Raw genomic sequence first — 9,847 nt, 5'->3', positions numbered from 1 at the left:
TTTTTTTTTTTTTTTTTGTTGGGAGAGAGTCTCCCTCTGTTGCCCAGGCTGGAGCGCAGCTGGTGCCATCTTCAATCACTGCAACCTCCACCTCCTGGTTCAAGTGATTGTCCTGTCTCAGCTTCCTGAATAGATGGGACTACAGACACGCACCACTACACCTGGCTAATTTTTGAATTTTTAGTAGAGACAGGGTTTGGCCATATTGGACAGGCTGGTCTCAAACTCCTGACATCACGTGATCTGCCCGCTTTGGTCTCCCAAAGTGCTGGGATTACAGGCGTGAGCCACCACACCTGCCCTTAATTTTTTAACATAAAATTTTTTTTTCTTTTCATTATATTTTTTCATAACTGTGGTTCTCAAGTACATTAGAGGACTTGAATATGCCTGTTCCCCTAAATAATAGGGTAAACGTGCTTTTGGCATGTGATTAAACTGGACATTCTTAAGACTGGTACAGCTTGGTGCAGTGGCTCACACCTGGAATCTCAATGCTTTGGGAGGCTGAAGTGGGACAATCCCTTGAGACCAGGAGTTTGAGACCAGCCTGGGAAATATAGTGAGACTGTCTCTATAAAAATACTTTTTTTTTTAAAATTAGCCAGGCTTAGCTCCTGTAGTCCCAGCTACTCATGAGGCCGAGGAGGGAGAATCACTTGAGCCCAGGAGTTAGAGGCTGCCATGAGCTATGATTCTACCATTGCAGTCCAACCTGGCAATAGAGCAAGACCCGATCCCTGAAAAAAAACAGAAAAAGACAAAGAAGAAGAGGAAAGGCTACTGAATATTATTAAAGTCTTTTCAGCATCTGTTGATACAATCTTAAGGTTTTTCTTCTTTAATTCATGGAATTTATTTATTCATTTATTTATTTTTGAGGCAGAGTTTCGCTCTTGTTGCCCAGACTGGAGTGCAATGGCGCAATCTCGGCTGATTGCAACCTCCGCCTCCCAGGTTCAAGCGATTCTCCTGCCTCAGCCTCCCAAGTAGCTGGGATTACAGGCACCCGCCACCACGCCTGACTAATTTTTGTATTTTTAGTAGAGATGGGGTTTCACCATGTTGGACAGGCTGGTCTTGAACTCTTGACCTCAGGCGATCCACCCTCCTTGGCCTCCCAAAGTGCTGGGATTACAGCGCCCAGCCAATTCATGGAATTTATGAATTATGTTGATATGCTTCCTGATAGTCTAGCCACCCTCATACATTTGGAACGAGCCAGTTTGGTCACCCTGTGGACTTGAATCTGCCTGGGCCCCTAAATGATATGGTAAGCTGGTGTGACTCTGAAACCAACCCAATAGTCCCATAGACAGTTGTTTTTGGATAAACATAGAAATTAACCCTTCTGATCCTAAAGCTTGAAACTTATATTTGTTTTATCTGAGTTCCTTCCTGAAGAAAGGATCTCCAGGCCGGGCACAGTGGCTCAAGCCTGTAATCCCAGCACTTTGGGAGGCCAAGATGGGCGGATCACGAGGTCAGGAGATCGAGACCATCCTGGCTAACACGGTGAAACCCCGTCTCTACTAAAATACAAAAAAAACTAGCCGGGCGAGGGGGCGGGCGCCTGTAGTCCCAGCTACTCGAGAGGCTGAGGCAGGAGAATGGCATAAACCCGGGAGGCGGAGCTTGCAGTGAGCTGAGATCCAGCCACTGTACTCCAGCCTGGGCGGCAGAGCGAGACTCCGTCTCAAAAAAAAAAAAAAAAAAAAAAAAACAGGATCTCCGGTCCTCTCAAAATGTGTCAAAGAACTGAAACTCACCAGATCATCTGGTCCAGACAATGAGACTCCAGGCCCCTCATTCATCATGATTGCTTCCTTATCCTTCTGAGCTTCTGTTTTCTCATACATAGTTACATTTCTTCCCTGCTATATAAATCCCAAATTTTAGCTGGTCAGGGAGATGGATTTGAGACCAAGCTGCTATCTCCTTAGCTGCAGCACCCGATTAAAACCTTCTTCTAGCAATACTCATAGTCTCAGTCATTGGCTTTCTGTGCTGCGAAGAGTAGCACCTAGACCGAACCCCTGGTGTTTCAGGAACAACTCTTGTGTACTGGATTCCAATTGCTAATATTTTATTTGGAATATTTGCCTCTGTTCATTAGTAAAGTTGGTCTATAGTTCTTTCTTGGTACTATATTTTTCAAGGTTTGGTTTTAAAATGATGTCAGCAGCATAAAATAAATTGGGGAGCTTCTCAATTTTTGATTGGATTAAATAACTGTAATAGGTCAAATAACTATGGACCTGTGTGTTCTTTAAAGGTTAAATGGAATTTAGTTGGAAAGCTATTAGGTTCTGTTCTTTTTATTATCTAAAAGTGGATCTTTAATCACCTTTCAGATCTCTTTTGTGATGTGTTCATTCTCACATTGCTATAAAGAAATACCTGAGATCGGGTAATTTAAACAGAAAAGAGGTTTGGGCCAGGCGCAGTGGCTCACATCTGTAATCCCAGCACTTTGGGAGGCCGAGGTGGGTGGATCACCTGAGGTCAGGAGTCCAAGACCAGCCTGGCCAACATGGCAAAATCCCATCTCTACTAAAAATACAAAAATTAGCCAGGTGTGGTGGCATGCCCCGGTAGTCCCAGCTACTTGGGAGGCTGAGGCAGGAGAATCGCTTAAACGTGGGAGGTGGAGGTTGCAGTGAGCCCAGATCACGCCACTGCATTCCAGCCTGTGTGACAAAGTAAGACTCTGTTCGCTGCCTCTCCCCACCAAAAAAAAAAAGAAAAAAGAAAAGAGTTTTGGCTGAGCCACGGTGGCTCATGCCTATAATCAGAACACTTTGGGAGGCCAAGGCAGGTGGATCATTTGAGGCCAGGAGTTCAAGACCAGCCAGGCTAACATGGTGAAACCCCATCTCTACTCAAAATTAAAAAGTTAGCCAGGCATAGTGGTGTGTGTCTATAATCCCAGTTACTTGGGAGGCTGAGGCATAAGAATAACTTGAGCCCAGGAAGCAGTGCTTGAAGTGAGCCAAGATCACATCACTGTACTCCAGATTGGGTGACAGAGTGAGACTGTCTCAAAAGAAGTAAAATAAAAAATGTGTTGCCATCAAGTTGTACGCAGTATTCTCTTATAATTCTTTTTCATTTCTAATTTATTTATGATTGTCTCCTTTCTTATTCCCAAGCTTAAACATTTTTTTCCTGTCTCCTTAGTGAGATTTTTAAGGAGTTTATTATCCTTTAAAAAAAACTAACTTTCAGATTTATTCATCCTTTTACTATTTTATGTCCTAGTTTACTAATTTCAGCTTTATCTCTTTTAGCTATCTTTTATTTTATTATTTTTTTAATTTCTTAAGATGAGTTTTAGGTCATGTATTTATGTATATATATTTTTTTCTTTTCTATTCTTTTTTTTTTGAGACACGGCCTCACTCTGTCACCCAGGCTGTAGTCCAGTCACGTGATCTCAGCTCACTGCAGCCTCTGCCTCCTGCAGGTGATCTTCCCACCTCAGCTTTCCAAGTAGCTAAGACTACAGGTGTATGCCACCATGCCCAGCTAATTTTTGTAGCTTTTGTACAGATGGGGTCTCACCATTTCGCCCAGGCTGGTCTTGAATTTCTGAGCTCAAGTGATCTTCCTGCCTCAGCCTCCCAAAGTGCTAGGAATACAGGCGTGAGCCACCGTGCCTGGCCTAATGTTTCATTTTTAATAATAAAGGCATTAAAGCGATAACATTCTAATTGAATATAGTTTTGTTTTGTCCTATAGGTTTCAATCTGAAGTGTTCTGTTTTTCATTGCTTTCTAGATAGTTTACAACTTCAGTTTTTATTTCATCTTTGATCTCAATGTTATCTAGGAGTATGTTTATTAATTTACAGGCATTCAAAGGTTTTTTTGTCACCTTTTCGCTACGTATTTCTAGTTTTATTAAATTATGATCAGAGCATGTGTTTTGTAAACTTGCTTTTTTTTTTTTTTTGAGATGGAGTCTTGCTCTGTCACCCATGATGGGGTGCAATGGGGCAATCATGGCTCACTGAAACCTCTGACTCCCACCCAGGTCAAGTGATTCTCATGCCTCAGTCTCCTGAGTAGTTGGAATTACACCCAGCTAATTTTTGTATTTTTAGTAAAGACAGATTTTCTGCCATGTTGGCCAGGCTGGTCTCGAACTCCTGGCCTCAAGTGATCCGCCTGCCTTGGCCTCCCAAAGTAATAGGATTACAGGTGTGAACCACAATGCCCGGCCTAAACTTGACTTTTTTTTTTTTTTTTTTTTTTTTGAGACAGAGTCTCTCTCTGTTGCCAGGCTGGAGTGCAGAGGTGCGATGTCAACTCACTGCAACCTCTGCCTACGGGTTCAAGCGATTCTCGTGCCTCAGCCTCCCGAGTAGCTGGGATTACAGGCATGCGCCAACACACCCAGCTAATTGTTTGTATTTTTAGTAGAGATGAGGTTTCACCATGTTGGCCAGGATGGTCTCGAACTCCGGACCTCGTGATCCACCTGCCTCAGCCTCCCAAAGTGCTGGGATTACAGGCGTGAGCCACCGTGCCTGGCCCTAAACTTGCTTTTTAAAACATGTGTTGACCACGTAAGTGGCTAACACCTGTAATCCCAGTGCTTCGGGAGGTCAAGGCTGGTGGATCACTTGAGCCCAGGAGTTTGAGGTTACGGTGGGTGCCCAGATGTCTCTTCCATTTCAATTTTTTTAACCTTTTTATTGTGTATCTCCAGATAGTCTATCAATATCCAATGAGAAATATATGTATTTCCATAGTCTATCAGTATACAATAGATTTCCGATGGATTTTTGTTTGTTTGTTTGTTTGAGACAGAGTCTCGCTCTGTCACCCAGGCTGCAGTACAGTGGCGCGATCTCAGCTCACTGCAACCTCTGCCTCCTGGGTTCAAGCGATTCTCCTGCCTCAGCCTCTGTAGTAGCTGGGATTACAGGCATGCGCCACCACACCCGGCTAATTTTTGTATTTTTAGTAGAGACAGGGTTTCACCATGTTGGCCAGGTTGATCTCAAACTCCTGACCTCAGGTGATCTGCCCACCTCGGCCTCCCAAACTGCTGGGATTACAGGCATGAGTCACTGAACTCGGCCTGCAATGGATATTAATGGACTATCTGAAATTTGTTATATATAACATATATTAATACATAAATATATAATTATATAAGCATAAAATATATAAATGAATATATAGACACATATATTGTATTATAGCTGTGTTCCTCTGCAATCATATGTATTTTATTTTATGCACTTAAAAACATTCAGATAAGGGGTGTATGACACACAAGGAAAAGCTAAGAACTCCTACCTTTAACGATCCCACCTGCCCCTACAACTTCAGTAACCATTTTTCCACCAATTACTCACCTGAATTTTTTTCTCCAATTCAGATCTTTCTGGAATTCCAGACCCGCATATTTACATACAAATACCTCCACTGGATGCCCAAGTGAGGCTTTAAAGGAACCTCTAACACAACATGTCCAAAACAAAACTCATTTTCCTCCTCAGTCTGATCATTTTCCAACGAAAACTTTCTCAGAATACGGTGCTGGGAAAGCTAGTAGCCTAGTCCATCTCCCTCACCTCCGTATCTAAGCCTCACCAAGGTCTGTTGATTTCATCTCCTAAACTTTGTTCATTTCCGTCTACTTTCCTCATAGTGTGGAGGTGGAGGTTACTGGTGACCTTTCTTGTTTTAGTGGAATGGGAAGGGCACAGGTCAGATAGACATGGGTTAATGAGTAGTGAGTAGGCGGCACAAAAAAGGAGAACATAAATACAGACAATTCCTTTGGAAACTTTGAACAAAGAATCCTAGAAGATTTTGGAAGATGGTATCTTTCATTCCTTCAATCCAAACAACACTGTTCCCTGGCACCAGTAAATAGGCAGAGCCTCAGATCTCTTGCTAGGCTTTACAAGGTAAACCAGCATAAAAACACCCCCTCTCCTCTGTGAGGATATGAAAGAATTTGTGTGTGCTTGGAGGTGGGAGGTACCTGTAATATTACAAAAGGAATACTGCAAGACGTGCATCTGGACAGATACAGTAACCTCTTTATTGATTTCCTTCATCCATCCCTGCTCTCCTTCAAACTGTTTTCCACAGGGCAGCCATGAACTTCAAATGTAATTTCTGATCATATTTAAATTCCTTCCTTTGCTTTCCTCACTAGTTTTTTCTCCCTGACTCCAGATTCATACTCTGGACCATAGTCACTGGAGACGTATTTGGATTCCTCACACTATGTTCTCTTCTATCACAGGCCTTCATATGTGCTGTCCCCTCTGCTATCTCCATCCTTTCGTTGTTTAATTAACTCCGACTGATTCATCAGCTTTTAGCTCAAATGTCATTTCTTCAGAGAAGTTTTCATCGCCCTCTAGGACAGGCTAGGACTCCTGACTTTAATCACATCCTGTCTTTTTCCTTCATAGTACTTTTCATAGTTTGCAGTTACATATTTGTTGTGATTATTTCATTAACATCTGTCATTTCTAACAGTTGGGACCCCTGTGAAGGGGTAAGGAGCCTCTTTTCATACCATGGTATCCTCAACCATGATCCTAAGTTAGTATAAAGCCTAGCACACTGAAGATACTCAATAATGTGTGTGTATGTGTATACTGGCCAAGGGCCTGGATATGCAGAGCAAAGCAAAAATGGACTGTGGTGATCTCATAATGAGACACTAAACTTAGTGGCTATTTCAGGGCTCCCTGAAGAACATCTCTATGGTTAGGCCTTTGTCATCGGCAGCATATAATAGGATATACAATCTACTTGTTTGGTTTCTGAATCCACCCACACTCAGCAATGTGGACTCGCAGCTTTCAGAGAGAGACCAACCTTGAGATAATTGCCATTTCTTTCTTTCCTTTTTCTTTTTTTGAGACAGAGCCTTGCTCTGTCACCCAAGCTGGAGTGCAGCAGTGTAATCTTGGCTCACTACAACCTCCACATCCTGGATTCAAGCGATTCTCATGCTTCAGCCTCCCGAGTAGCTGGAATTACATGCGTGCGCCACCAGGCCTGCTAATTTTTGTATTTGTAGTAGAGACAGGTTTTCACCATGTTAGCCAGGATGGTCTTGAACTCCTGGCCTCGTGAGTCACCTGCCTCGATCTCCTAAAGTGCTGGGATTACAGGTGTGAGCCACCATGCCCAGCCCCATTTCTTCATTTGACCAATATTTATTCTGAACCTATCCCTACTGTATTCAAACACTGTATTGGGGGTGGAAAAACCCAGATGAATGAGACCTGGCTATTATTCTCGAGGAATTTATAGTTTGGAAGCATAGTCAGATACACAAATTATAACTTCCTTATTTATTTATTTATTTATTTATTTGGAGATGGAGTCTTGCTCTGTTGCCCAGGCTGGAGTGCAGTGGCGCGATCTCAGCTCACTGCAACCTCTGCCTCCTAGGGTCAAGCCATTCTCCTACCTCAGCCTCCTGAGTAGCTGGGACTACAGGTGTGTGCCACCACACCCAGCTGATTTTTGTATTTTTAGTAGAGATGGGGTTTCACCTTGTTGGCCAGGATGGTTTCAATCTCCTGACCTCACGTGATTGGCCTGCCTTGGGCTCCCAAAATGCTGGGATTACAGGCATGAGCCACCATGCCCAGTCCATACTCAAAAGTTTTAAAGAATCTCAGAGAAGACAGTGACAATCAAAGCATTTCGTAACAGCCTAGCTTAGCCGGATGTGGTGGCTCACACCTGTAATCCTAGCACTTTGGGAGGCCAAGGAGGTGGATTATGAGGTCAGGAGATTGAGACCACCCTGGCTAACATGGTGAAACCCCTCCTCTACTAAAAATACAAAAACAACAAATTAGCCAGGCGTGGTGGCACGTGCCTGTAATCCCAGCTACTCGGGAGACCGAGGCAGGAGAATGGGAGATTGCAGTCAGACGAGATCACGCCATTGCACTCTGGCCTGGGTGACAGAGCGAGACTCCGTCTCAAAAAAAACAAAACAAAACCACAAAAAAAAAAAAAATCCCTAGCTTATAGAAGTCTTGATTGAGGTGGTTCATGCCTGTAATCCTAGGAGGCCAGGAGGTTGAGACCAGCATGGGCAATATAGTGAGACCTCTGTCTCTAAAACAAATTTAGCAAATTTAAATTTAAGTTTAAAAATTAGCCAGGTAGGGCCGGGCACAGTGGCTCACACCTGTAATCCCAGCACTTTGGGAGGCTGAGGCAGGCAGATCACCTGAGGTCAGGAGTTCGAGACCAGCCTGACCAACATGGAGAAACCCCATCTCTACTAAAATACAAAATTAGCCAGGCGTGGTGGCACATGCCTGTAATCCCAGCTACTCAGGAGGCTGAGGCAGGAGAATTGCTTGAACCTGGGAGGCAGAGGTTGCAGTGAGCCAACATTGCACCATTGCACTCCAGCCTGGGCAACAAGAGCAAAATTTCGTCTCAAAAAAAAAAAAAAAAAAAAGCCAGGTGTGGTGCTGCACACTGTAGTCCTAACTACTTGGGAGGCTAAGCCCAGGAGTTTTCGGGGCTGCAGTGAGCTATGATTGCATCACTACACTCCAGCCTGGATGACAGAGTAAGGCCCTGTCTGTAAAAGAGAAAAAAAAAGTGCTATTTAGAATGACTACCCAAGGGGGCATACTTTTCAAACCTTCTAAGCTCTCACTTTGGACCTGTTTACACCATAAGAAGGCAATTTACTTGGCCCACATTAGGCAAGCCCCTTAAAAAATAACCATCACTATGCTGGACGCAGTGGCTCACGCCTGTAATCCCAGCACTTTGGGAGGCAAAGGCAGGGATCACTTGAGGTCAGGAGTTTGAGATTAGGAGTTTGAGAAACCTGTCTCTAGTAAAAATACAAAAATTAACCGGGCATGGTGGCACGCGCCTGTATTCCCAGCTACTGGGGAGGCTGAGGCAGGAGAATTGCTTGAACCCGGGAGGCAGAGGTTGCAGTCAGCTGAGATTACACCACCGCACTTCAGCCTGGATGACAGAGCAAAACTCAGTCTCAAAACAAACAAACAAACAAACCATCACTAGGTTGCTTTTTATGTCCTTGGCTTTCATTAGACATAACAAAAAGTATCCATGTCAATTTTGCTTTAGCATTTGTTGTTAAAATCTTCCTGATTGCTTTATTAAATCATTCACTGTTTCCTAATAAAATCACATGAGAAACTACCTTTAGAATTTGGTTATACAGGAAAAAAAAATCTGTGATGTCTCCTATGATTAATTCATTCCTTTCAGATGACAAAATAAATTCAACATGTACTGTGTTTTCATTTTTACCCTAGCATCCAGGAAGCTCACAACCACATTCTTCCTTCCTTCCTTCCTCCCTCCCTCCCTCTCTCCCTCCCTTCCTCTGTCTCCCTCCCTCCCTCTCTCTTTCTCTCTCTTTCTCTCTTTCTCTCCCTCCCTCTCTCTCTCTTTTTTTTTCGAGACAGGGTCTCACTCTGTCTCCCAGGCTGGAGCGCAGTGGCACGATCTCAAGGTGGCAAGTCCAAGCAATTTTCCCATCTCAAACTCCCCAGTGGCTGAGATTACAAGTGTGCACCACCACGCCTGCCTAGTTTTTGTATTTTTAGTAGAGACAGAGACAGGGTTTTACCATGTTGTCAAGACTGGTCTCGAACTCCTATCTTCAAGTGATCCACCCGCCTCAGCCTCCAAAGTGCTGAGATTACAGGCGTGAGCCACCGCACCCAGCCAAGGACTACATTTCAAATTCAGTTACAGTCTTGTTTAAAACCATGATAATTGTGATCTCCTTTTTCTCTGGCCCTAATATTCTATTTCTAGTTTTCTAGCCTATTGTAAAGTCCCTTTAT

This window comes from Rhinopithecus bieti, unplaced genomic scaffold, assembly GCF_001698545.2.
Source record: "Rhinopithecus bieti isolate Rb0 unplaced genomic scaffold, ASM169854v2 scaffold_41644, whole genome shotgun sequence".
NCBI lineage: Eukaryota > Metazoa > Chordata > Mammalia > Primates > Cercopithecidae > Rhinopithecus > Rhinopithecus bieti.
Note: the sequence above shows the minus strand (reverse complement) of the source record.